The sequence below is a fragment of the Silurus meridionalis genome, chromosome 23 (genome assembly GCF_014805685.1).
Source record: "Silurus meridionalis isolate SWU-2019-XX chromosome 23, ASM1480568v1, whole genome shotgun sequence".
Classification (NCBI taxonomy): Eukaryota; Metazoa; Chordata; class Actinopteri; order Siluriformes; family Siluridae; genus Silurus; species Silurus meridionalis.
Window position 1 is genome coordinate 17,532,634 of NC_060906.1, and position 13,581 is coordinate 17,546,214.

The 13,581-nt window shown below is 35.9% G+C and overlaps 1 protein-coding gene across 4 annotated transcripts in view; it reads right to left on the reverse strand.

Moving 5' to 3' along the window:
- Positions 1–10,599, reverse strand: part of LOC124377206 (disks large-associated protein 2) — a 122,694-nt gene extending 112,095 nt beyond the window's left edge. For 2 of the 4 annotated variants that reach the window (XR_006924072.1, XM_046836584.1), the window contains exon 1: positions 9,867–10,594. The gene's annotated coding sequence lies outside the window, so the exon portion shown is untranslated. Of the gene's footprint in view, positions 1–9,866 lie in introns of all 4 variants that reach the window. The other 2 variants (XM_046836583.1, XM_046836582.1) reach the window with 2 other exon arrangements.
- Positions 10,600–13,581: the final 2,982 nt, after the last annotated feature.

The window sequence follows — 13,581 nt, forward strand, 5'->3', positions numbered from 1 at the left end:
GACAAACAGTAAATAATTACAGGAAACAATCAACCATAAACCCATTTGATGGTATCCAACAGCTGACCACTGTGTTGAAGTGCCAAAGCACTTAAAATAAGAATGTGTTTTTAACCTTCATTAAAAAATGTGAACATTTTCACAACGTGCAACCAAACGCAGCATGGCATAAGTTCATGTTCCACATAATCGCTCTCACCATCTCATTTATCAAACACGCCCCATAGGAAGTCTAAAGTATTTCTATAATTAAGTAGTGATTCATCAAATTATTCATTGTCGAAAAACCCCCTGTGTTACTGTAGATACAGTGGACATGTTTAAATGTGTGTGCGTGGGTGTTTGTGTGTGTGTGGGTATAGCTGTAGGAGAGGAGGGGTGAGGTTTATTGACGTTTCAATTCAAGAGCATTGGATAAATATCCTTATATGATTGGAAATATCTAAATATGTTCTTGAAAACAACTAAGAGAGCCAAACGCATTACTTATTATGACTAATAAAAGGGTTTTAGAGATCGCATAGTCACACAATTACATATTTTATCATTTTCATTTAAGTCATTATTATACATTTAATTACCCATATTGGGTTTTACTGTGTGTGTGTGTGTGTGTGTGTGTGTGTGTGTGTGTGTGTGAGAGAAAGAGAGAGCATCTCTATCCTGAATATTAATATGCAGTAGGTTATTCACATTCAAATGCAGGAAAGCAATCTGATGAGAGATTCATGCTGATCATCACCAAGTAGCATGTTGTCAAAAACAAGAAAACACAAAAAACACATACACACAAAATAAAAAAGCTGTGATCTCCAAAATGGGCAAATATATTGCTAAATAGACAAAATCATTTCAGAGAATAATGAAAAGGAGATCTATGTACCGAATTCAAGAGTTGGACAATTCAGAGGAATGCGCCAAGCTGGGAGGGACACACACAACACACACACAGTGTGTGTTTATATCACTGACACACACTACAGTTCCTCAGCATCTCCATGGAAACAAGCTGGAGAACAGCTCATCCTGCCCTGTACAACATACTGTCAAAGACAGAGGGAGAGCAAGGGAGAAAGTAAGGAGGGGGAAAATGGGTGAAAGAGAGAATAAGAGTGGGAAGAGAAAAGTAAAAAAGAGAGCAGGACAGACAGGAAGAATGAGACAAGGAGCACATAAGTAAATGAGATGTAGAAATACGCAGATGAAATCTACCCTGTGGAAATCCGGTAAAATCTATTATTCACAACTTCTCCCACTCCATCTTTTCCTGCCAGACACTCACACAAGTGCAGACCAAACTATTTCCAGCATCACAGTGGATAGGATTAATTGCCATTAATAGGGTCTGTAGAATTTCAGCACAAGTTCAAGATTTAAAAAACATTACAATGCATACCGTCATCCTACAGATGATGATGCAGATGAAGATCCTACAAAACTGAGTTCACCCCACAAATTTTAGCAACCATTTTACTTCTCAGGAAACAATATTATAGAAATGAAACTTGGATCTATTTTAGAGTAGTCAATGTGCAGCTTGTATAGCAGTACAGATTTACTGTCCTCTGAAAATAACTCAATATATAACCATTATTGCCAAATAGCTGGCAACAAAAGTGAGTACTTACTTTTGTAAGATACTGTATCATACAACAAAAACATTAATTATGGTTCTTAGTGATGATTTCATGGTCCTGATTTTAAATGCAAACGCAGCTTGAGCAAAACCTTTGAAAATGACTCCATTTCTTCTTGGGTAAAATCTGTTTATGATGATATGAAGGCGAGTACATTTGAAACGGATCTACAGTATGCACTGGAACTGTATTAAATAATAAACCCAAATAACTGATATTTTATTATATTATTATATTAGTATCTGAGTACTTATTTTAGAATTCAGTAGAAAACTTAATATAACGAGGGAAATTTAGATTATCCTTATCCAAAAGTATAATTAAGACATTAAATCCCAACTTAAACTATCTGGAAAATAAAATGCTGGGGGGGACATAATAATAGTAATGTACAGTATAGAATAGAATAGGAATGGCTGTGATTTCCACCATACTGTCCACCTGGTATACACACACACACACACACACACACACACACACACACACACACACACACACACAAATACACAATCACACACACACTACAGATAATTTGGAAATCAGCAGATTCAAAACCAAAGCTTATTTATTTCACAAATAATAATTAATAACTTAATATGCTTTCTAAATATGAAATAACTTTTTTTGTATATGTATATAAGAAGATTATTCATATTAGTTTTGGTATTGGAATTCTAATTTATTTAATTTATTTATTCATCCTACCACTTTTTATTGTATTACTGGAAAATCAATTATTACTGTACTTTCAAACCAAAACTAAATTAAATAACAATTAAATTATGGGAGCAAATCACTTAATAATCTATTTATTTTTTAAATATTTTGGACATTTTTTGGGGGGATTTGCAGCTCAAACACCACCCAGTATTTTGTAACTGTACTTTAACTGGTTCACACAGCATGCTGCCTACTAAACTTTTTAGTGTATTCACTTTTCAACCACAGGTAGTGAGTTACTACCCATGAAGAGTTAAATTACTGGTAAGATTTCTCTGCTTATAGCTAAAAAAAACACATAGACAAGTTAGATTTTTGGTATTGTCTTTAAGCAGGTCAGCATCAATGCCCTAAAGGAATCTTTCTGGCTACATTGGTTGAGCACATTGTACTTTTCTGTAATTACTTTTTTATTATTTATTATTACATTATATGAGATTAGCTGTTGATATAATGTGTTAAACTTTATTCAGAAGCCCTGCACTTTCTTTTGTGGTGTTCAAGATCATATAAAAATGAACAAACAAACAATTTTCTGGTTTAGGTCATCCATTCAAATACACATACTGTACAAATATTTGGCGCAACAACAGACACAAACTGACACAGACTTTCATGACTTCAGTCCAATGTCTTAGAGCAGGGTAAACACAAATATGCTCTGGGTTCTGCCTGACTTCAGTGGCATTCAAAACTGGATTACAGTGCTGAAGTAGACTGCCTTCCATCTGTGTAGTGTTTCTATGGATGTGACATGTTAACACAAACTTAAGATCCACTTTACTGTACTTCCATCCAAAGAGAACCAACACCCTCAGAGCATTGGAAAAGCACTTCAGCCAGGTTGGTGCAGGGCAGTATGAAAAAAAAAGTTATTTAATTAAACTAAAGTATCCATCACTCACTGTGAGGGCTGATAGAGATGTGTGAATGAATACAGAGCAGCTAGCCAGCATGTCTCACATCATTCTCATGAAATGCACTTACATAGTCGTGACGTGTTGGGTCAGTTAAACTGCATTTACCATATTGAGATGGAAGTATTTCTCTATTGAAAGCAATCAGCTTTGAAGTGGTGAAAGTATGTTATTGACTTTTTCATTCTTAATATATCCTACATGTTTTTGAACTGATCACAGAAAATGATGTTTACCTCCCTAATTAGTCATTAAAATTATTTAAAAATACAGTCATATGGAGCAGCTTTGCTCTTTCATGTCAGTGTAGTAGATCTCTTTACAGGAAACCAGTGTAATTAATGAGTAACTTAACATTTTACCACAGTTGTAATGTAAACTGCTCATTTTCATTTAAATAATAACACTGTAGGACAAGTGTTTCACTTAGTTCCACTCAAAAAAAAGTTCGCATAGCTTTAAATCGTGCTTTCCATAAATGTTTTGAATTAAAATCATGAGATCTCTATAATCTTCCTTCAGTAAGGCCAAAACAAGTTCCTCATCTCAGTCAAAATGCTGTGAGACAACAATAAAATATGTGCTTTGATAAATCACACCTTGTTTATGTAATACCAGCCCCCTTAACTGAAGAACATCCAGGATCCTCCTACTGTTCTGAAAGACGATCAAAGCTCTGAGCTTCTATTTAGATGGCTATCAAAAGCAAAGAACACCAAGCGATTAAAGGCTGGTTTATACTTAATGTATGAACCTGATGCACGAAGCAGCAGTGACACAATCAGCATTGTTCACACATTCGCCTGCATACTTTAAGTACTGCTTTTTTTATGGTTTCCAGGTTGTTGAATCTTATAATCACATTATGAGATGCAGTAGATTCTGAATATCATCTTAAGTGAATAAAAATAAAGATGTCTTCTTGCATTCAATTAATCCGTAGAACATATATGATTAGTTTCATTTATACTCTTTCAACAGACCTAATAACTATATACTATGCTCTACACTCAACACATGTAGTGCACATGGTGAGAAGAAAAAAATTACGCTGATGTTTCATATTTATGGTTGTTTACATATTATTACAAATAAAATTTTAAGCAGATAGTCATTAAAATAGTTTTAATTCAACACATTAAAAAAAAAAAAGCAGTGGACTGAGACGTGGCTCTAATTAAAAGTAATATTCAGACACAGATTAAAAACTATTTCAGTAGAATGGTAATTACCTTTTAAGCCATTCATTTACTGAAGTACTTCATAATATGTATACTATGTATTTAAAATGTATATCTGAGCTTTAGCTGTTAGATTGACTGATGTTCTCAAATGGTTGAGTAAATTGCGAGTGTGTGTGCGGGTGTGTGTGAGTGCATGCATGTCTGATTGTGACTTCAGGACATTTTGGGCATTTCACATACAAACTTTTCTCAGCACACCATTGTCAGACTCTTTAGCAATCTACAGTCTAGAACTCACGCCACAGTTTTAGTGTGTGTGTGTGTGTGTGTGTGTGTGTGTGTGTGTGTGTGTGTGTGTGTGTGTGTAAATGAATGAATGAATGAATGAATAAAAAACTGTCACAGTTTAAATGAATAAAAAGCAAATAGAAAATGACATTAAAAAGATAGACTTCAATAAAATTGGCCAAAAGAGACTAAACTAATTTGTGTCTCTCCCCAGTTTCATTCAACTTCGAATACTACATAAGAAATACACAGGATGTGTTAGAAAATGTTGCATGTAAATCAGAGAAGATTCTGTACACTTTTTATTTATATCATCTCGAGCCACAACAACAGCTTGTGACTTTATATTTATTAACCAAATGCTAGATAGCTATGTAGGTTATGTAATAGCAGTTGAGATTCCAAAACATGCTGTCGACCATCATGCAGGGGATCAGTTTTTTTTTTTAAAACATACATTTTAAGTCTTCTTTAAGCTCATAATGAATATCACTACTCAGGAGTGACTGGTTTAAGCCATTTCTTCATCCAAACTCCACAAAACCACACAAAACTTTGAAACTAGGCCACAACATTTGGACACTGTGAGAAAACTCATACTCAGTCTTGTGGTGTAGAGAAACAATAATTTTGCACATTTCTGATGTCAAGACATTATCTGCTCAATAATCTCTATTTATCTTTCACTAGAGATTGTTTTGCAACTGTCTACACTTTAATATTGCCACTTTCTAAGAAATTATTTGGCTGAATTCAAATTATTTGCAATAAAATAATATCTTTGCTGACACAGAGTTTGTTTAAACAAGCCCAATCTGGCAATCTGGCAACTGTCCCATAACTGTCCTCTGTGTGGTGCAGCAAAAATCTTCAAATAGATGTTTATTTGGGCTTGTTGCAGTTCCACTTTTTTACCACTAGGAGCATTAACTTCATAGATGAGTGGCAGTGAGTGCTCTTCCCAACAATTTTGGCCGCTCCTTTAGAAATTGTTAGTCAGTCATAAGTAATGTTATTTTAACAAAAGTTAAAACTTATGAAGCTGTTAGTGCACAGTTTATAATGATTAACTATTTTTTTTTGGTTGGTGCAACTACACTATGAAAAGCCTGCCATTGATAAGGAGGATTTATAATATGTGCTTCTTAGAATTCAAATCTTTGCTCAGAAGCCTAGCAGTGGCAGCTTGAAAGAAAAACATGGCTTTACTTTACGGCACTAAAACTATTTATTCACATCTTCCAGCTTGTTAGAACGCTAGGGTCAGAGCTCAAGGTCAGCCATGATACAGCACCCCTGGATTAGAGAGGGTTAATGGCCTTGCTTAAGGGCCCAACAGTGCCAGCTTGGTAGTGCTGGGGCTTGAACTGCTAGCCTTCTGATCAATAAACCAGAACCTTAACCAATGAGCCAACACTTTCCCAATGTGTCTCTGTTCATCAGGTTTCCCAGTCAAACTGTAAAACATTTAGTGATTCCATGAACCATGATGTTATACTAAACTGACAAACATTCTACCTTCATTATGATTGTTGTAATGGCTGTGTCCCAAATCTCTGTCCATATATGAAATCTAAAAGATTTTTATTTAAAACAGAACATTTGTTTTGAAGGCTTTTAAAGGTGTTAAGGCTGTTGTACATATGTATGTATGCAATTTGAGATGCAATACTAGTTTGTTTAGCTGCGGTAGATGAAACTAAACTGCTGTACATGCTTTTATTTACATGCTTATTAAACTGCCTATGACACATGCATTGCAGAATCAAGTACAGTCACAGCAACACAATCCATGAGCTATATCAACTCACTGATTTCATGGGTCATAAGATATATCAACCCAGGGCTCTGCAAAGATGATTTAAGAGCTGGTTCATGTAACATAACAAAAGCCATAACTGGAATTTGACAGTAGTGTAATTTATGACAGCATAACTTTATCAAGGACTTAATAAAATTATATAATTATATGAATAGAAATTTGTTTCGCTAATAAAATAAAAATACCAATGCAAACCATTGTGACAAATTACTATAACAAAATTCAAACCAGTTTCAGATTTTTGCAGATTTAGACATTTTATAATTATAACAATTTATTTAAGACTAACAATCGGATCACAAACTGAGTGTACAAAAACGTTGGCATTTCTGTATGATTAAACTCGTATGATATGGTTAGAGTGCATGTTAGTCTGAGCATCATGATTTAACAACCTGAAAATTTGTAATTAATTAAATCTTATTAATAAATGATTCTAATCAGTGTTTTAATAAGCATAGTGTTGTTGTAGCAGGCCCCAGTTTCATCCTGAGCTGGGGTTGTTGTTTTCAAGTTTTTCCTGTGTCTGTGTGTTGCCTCTGGGATTTCTGGTTTCTTCCTTGCTCTTAAAACATGCAGGTCAATGAATCTGCTACTCGAAGGCTCAGTCCACACACATATGGATTTAGTAAAAATTTTACTCTTTACAAATCTTAACTAGAGATTCTAGGAAAAGAGAACAATTATAGACTATCCGATCTATTTTATCATCACCAACTTAATCATCCGTTTCTACAAATTCTTTTGTGTTTGGCATTTTTCATTTTAGAACTTTTTGCCAAACACTTTCACCAGTATAAGATTAAAACTTATGGTCTGCATTTCCCCTTCTCACCCACTCAGTGTGTGGTTCAGTTCTCAGGATGTTTTATATAACAGTATCTAACACACTATCACCACCTAATTGGCTGGCCTGCTAATCCAAGCATTTTCCAAATGTTTTTGCACTTTCATTTGGATGGATATTTTAAAAAACTGGATTTTTTTTTTTTTTTTTTTTTAAATGGAGGAATAAAATGTAATTGTATGCTGTCCCATTCAGGGTCTTATGTATAATACTCCTTTAACACACTCTGAATCCGCATGACCATGACCAGGAATAAGTTGTTACTGAACATAAAATAATTAAACCAATGTCTTCTCTATGATGTGTTGCATGTTATTGGAAGTTATTATATAATGATGTATAAATGAAGCCTGAGACATAACTTCAGTAGCTTTCTGTGTGCCAGTGGAATAGCAGTAGTTACATTACTAAAACTCGAAAACTTTCCTCTGTTGATTTCATTTTATTTTAATGTTTTGAGGTTTCCAAAAAAAAAAAAAAAAACACGATTTATTTGCACCAAACTTGTACTCAGTCAGCATCATTGAATTTATTTTTTAGCAAAAGAAGTTGATGTTAATTTATTCAGTATTTCATTGTCTCACTGTCACAAAAACACCTGCATAAATTAGTGTGATTCATGTAAAATACAGCATGTCATATGTATAAGCACATTCACTATCACATGTAGTCAAATAAGAGACAGTGCAGATTCTCATTTTTTCTGATGGTTTTATGAATTAGGTTCATACATCACTCTGTAAACATGAGCCTGTGCTCATTTCTCCACTGCTCTTGTGTGATTACTCTGTCCATGTTACAAATGATCTCTTTTCTCACTGGACAAGACTTTAAAGTCAAGTTAGTGTTCGTATTGAAAAACTTGAGTTCACTAGTAGCTAGCTCAATGAACTGATGCTAGATTTTATAGTAGGTGCTAGGGGGCTATATGCTGTATTTATTTGAGCAGAAGACTTTGAGCAGGAAGCTTTTCCATGTCCAGAGTCTTAACAGGAAAGGTTAAACTCTGAGCAGCCCATATGTGACTCAGTATATGGAAAAACCTTTCCGCATTTCTGACTCCCCAACACTGAATATGACCTCATGTTACTTTGCATTAGTTAAGCTAGATAAATTGGCACATGGTAACATCTGCTGGGAAAAAAATAAACCTCTTAACTAAAGCAGTGAATATGAGCTGCAGTAACAAAACAAATTTCAACTTGTATTCTTCTGTTTGAGTAACAGTTTAGACATGACATTTTCTTGAAACTTTTATAGGACCACCCCTGTCCAATGAAGTAATGTATATTGTAGCTTATCACAGATAAGGGCATGTGAAATACACAAACTGAACAACAAGCTTTAAAGGGAACAGCATAAAAGTAATGAGATGTGCTACTTACCTATTGCACTTACATATATCTCAGTATATCATGTAACTAATTATCAGCATGTCCCTCACACACACACAGACATACAGCAGACAAACACACACACACACACACACACACACACACACACACACACACACACACAGGCACGCACGTTCACACACTGCAGTGGCTTTACTATGCAACAGATCAACTAGCTTGAACGAAAAACAGCCTGGTGTGAGTGTAACCAGAATGAATGATAGACAAATTCACCGCAAAAAACGAAGACCCCATCTGACACAGCATCACACAACACACACACACACACACACACATACATGCACACATATGGACAATGATGGACGCTCCAGTGCCGATCACTGATGCAGAAATTCTCATTTCTGCACTTCAAGATCTGAGCTTATTGCTAGGCAACCTTTCCTTCTTCATTACTCTCTCTCTCTCTCTCTCTCTCTCTCTCTCCATTCATGCTAATCAGGAGAGCCTCGGTCCTGTATGGATGCGCAACAAGATCACACACTCTGGCCAAACACACACACACACACACACACACACACACAAGAAAAAAACGCTTTTCACACACCCACTGAGTGTGAGAGATATCTGTAAGTACGTCTCTCTCTCTCTCTTCCCCACACACACACACACACACACACACACACACACACACACACACACACACACATCGACGGAAGCTGTAATCACATTGAGTACATATTGTTCTCCACATCTTCATCCCATTCACCATTTCCCAACTGATACCTGTAACTGCTATCACACACACACACACACACACACACACACACACACACACAATCATGTCCATTGCGTGTTCTTTACATACTGCAAATCTCCATTTTCCACAGGTTCTCATAAATCACCTTTAATATTCAGTGGCATCACTGGAGCTCAGAAACCATGTTTTTTTTATCTTTTTTTCATATTATTATTATTATTATTATTTAGATAGAATGTATAAAGATAGGTTGTCTACGACTGAAAGCCAAGCGAGAAGAAATAGGAGATGGAAAATTGCCGGCTCATTAGTAATGAGCACTGATGCCCGTGGTCTTACCTGAGAATCCGTGCGTGTGTCGGAGTCATTGGTACACACACATGCTTCTTCTCATCATGACAGCGGGACAGAGGACACACAGATGTAGAAATGAGCCAAATCCAGTCCCATGGGGATAAACAAATCTTCCCTGTTTCTCGTCCGTTTGCGTTTCCTCTTTTTTTTTTGCTGTATTTTTTTTTTGCGTATTCCCCCTTTTCTCTTTCTCTCTCTCTCCCTCTGATATTTGTGTGAAGCGGAGGACTGTATAGTACAGGGGACTGGTGTATGGAGTGTATGAGTGTGTGCGTGTGTTTAGTCCTCCACTGCAGCAGAAAGGACTGAGACGCTTTATGCATGTTCCGCAAAACCCGGAGACGGACTCGGATTCAGGACTCTGCAGCTTCCCTGTTCTCTCTTCTTGACTCGAGCTCCATCAATCTTGCTTCCTTTTCTTTTTAAACCACATGCAATAATTTGAGTTCTGGTTTTGTCTTTGGCTCAGGTGCCAGCATGGCCAACCAGACATCCAACAGTGGGCAAGAAAGGGAGAAATTTGCAGACTGAAACTAGATTCCTTCACATGAAATCATATTTTTAATGTGTAAATATTTCCTTTTGTAGTTTTTAAGTTTTTATATAGTAGAGGTCTTCAGTGAAGTGTAACAGGATGACAACTGTAGACTGCATCAAGTAGTATTTTATCATTTCTTTTATGTATATACTGTATATAGGGTTGCAGGGGAACTTGAAGTGGACTGGGGTGACTGGGTGCCAACCCATTGCACGTGCACACACACTACAGACCATTTGGAAATGCCAAATGCCTGCAACACATGGATTGGACTAAGGGAGAAAACTGGAGTACCCAGAAGAAACCCCCATAGCACAAGGAGAACATGTAAACTCATGCATATAGGGAGGAGGTACTGTAAGAATGTAATGTTTTTTTCTAATATTTACTTGGGGGGTGTCCTACCAGTTTGACCATCTGCTTGTGAAATGGCTATCAATCTGGATTTATCAGTGATGACGGATGAAAAAATGTGCAGATAATAAGAATATATACACTCGAAGTATCATAGCACATGTTTTGTTCTTCACACTTTTCTTATTAGTTAATGTAAGCCTTTCTAAATCTTGTTGCCCTCTTCAGCATAGCTCTCACTGCTACTTTAGCCCTTACATAAGAGGGTTATCCAACTAGCTGATGTAAATTGTAAAACTGATATCTGTGATTTACTGTACTAAATATGACTTTGAATAAGACCAGTAATTTAAAAGTGTTATAAGACCGTAAATTTTATGTGCTCAGCAGTACTGAGCACATAGCTGTAGTTTCTTTGCATCTACTGTGCGGTTTTGTACAGCAGTGGCACAAGGAAAGTTCTTGCAGCAAAGCTCTTATGGACAACCATTTTATAACTAACCACAACACAGTCTTACTAAAAATAATAAATATCTCAACCAAGCTAACAGCAAGTAGTCACAGACCCACCAGTTGGCTAGACAGCAGGTGGCATGGAATACTTACAGAGAATTTAACTTGCTGGGCAGAGGAGAAAAGTGCTATAGAGATTGAATGAGCAATGTGGTAAATGATAGCTAGTACAGTTTTGCAATGGTACTTAAGAATCTCTAATCTCTAATGGGTTTGTAGTGTATAAGATAATACTAACATTGAAGTACTTAGATAAGTACTCTCTTGATTTTGCACATGGTCTGTCGTGTGTACGCTGTGAAGGAGGCATAACTATATGACAGCAGTAACCTTAACCATATCCAGAACTTTATAAACCCTAAGCTTAACCTCAATAATTGTAAATCTAAACCTTAGTGAACTATTTCTAAAACCCACCTAACACGGAGAGTGCTACTGGTGTTTTAATACTGAACAGTACCTAAACTCATTGATTCGTTTTTAATTGTATAGCACTTTTAAAGAACAATGTCACAATGTAGCTTGACAGAAATCCAAATATAATTTGTGGTCACTAATGAGCAAGGAAAATATGACAATTGCAGGTCCTTTGGATAACATCTGAATTTGAAAGTAACTAGATTCAAATAAGAACCCAACCGTTACTGGGTGACATTAAACCAAGGCAGTATGTATATTATACAGTCTCACATAAGGACATGAATTAGTTGGTGTCTGCAGCAGAAAGAGTCATTTGAGTGGTGAGATAAAAGAATAATAGTTGATGCAGCACACCTGTATTTTGTGTTACTATTTATGTTTTCTTTCTCTGTCATTATCAGCAGGGGGGGCGAGTGTGTGTGTGTGTGTGTGTGTGTGTGTGTGTGTGTGTGTTTATATGGCCATAAGATAAAACTGACCATATAAGCAAAAAAACAGCTCAAAATCTCTAGATATGTATTAGTTTGTTTTAGATCACAGGCATGCATATATATATATATATATATATATATATATATATATATATATATTCCATTGTTTAAAAGTTGCAGAGTCTTATAAGGGAAAAGGCCCATTGCTAAAATGTATAATTTACTATAGTAACTGCCATTAAGTCTCTGGGTAAAACCTTCAACTACCTCCCAAGGGACAAAAACAGGAGTCATGGCTGGTGACAGCAAACAAATCAGTTAAAAAAACAAATTAAAATTCAATGTTGTTAGAAAGTTCTTTTAATAATGAACATTATCACAAAGCAGCTTTAAAAATCTGAATATGGATTTAGATTTAGATGCCTGATTACTATAAATGTTTTTGTAAGAGCAGTCTACTTTTATTCCTGTTAAATCAGTGCTAAACAGATACCATGAGTTTTTACCCCAAGCATCTTAACACCATTTAAACACTGAAAATACTTTAAGAGGATGTGCATGTGTTTAATCACTAATTTGTACATGTATACACCATCCTAATCCAATTGTTTTCCTGACATTGTATGTGAAACACCAACCATTTGTTATGTGTTGGTATTTTTTTTTTGTTTTTTGTTTTTTGTTATAGCCCAAAAGTATATTACAAAGAATGTGATAGCTGATACTCTTTTGTTAAGGGGTAATTCACAGAGTTTTCTATGAGTATATGTTTTATGTTTGGGCTCCCAGAAGTCTAGTCATTCCAGTCTGATCCAGTCCTTGATTTCCTTGTACCTCTTAGTCTCATTCAAGCGTGCTACATTGTCCCAAACCTTAAGACTCTGACAAAGATTTGGTGAATTTGATGAACTATTGAACTTTTGCATGTTGACTTGTGTGCTGTGAAATATATACTTTTAAGGGCCACTCAAATAAGGTGCCATTTATTTAGTTGCTGTGTTAGTTAGGGCTGTGCTTTAGGATTAGTTAGGAAATTAGGTAGGAGAATTTGGTTGTTGCTGCTTCTTGGCTTTAGTCTCCCCTGAAGTTGTACCTGGAGATGGGACAAAGTTACAGAAGAACACACATCCATCACTGCAGCTCTCCATCGATCTGGTCTTTATGGCATAGTGGCTAAACAGAAGCCTCTGCTCAGTGGATAGTACTCTCCTCCTTAAAACAGGCATCTGTATAGACTCTCAGACTTTATGGAACAGATTATCTGATTCTCTGATCTGATGAAAGGAACTGTTTGGCCTCAATTCTAAATGTTATGTCACTCAGACCTCAGTTTAGGCCAAAGGTATACCTTTCTACATGACAACAACCTTAAGCACACAGCCAAGACAACACAGGAGTGACTTAGAGACAACTCTGTGAATGTCCTAGAGTGGCCCAGCCAGAG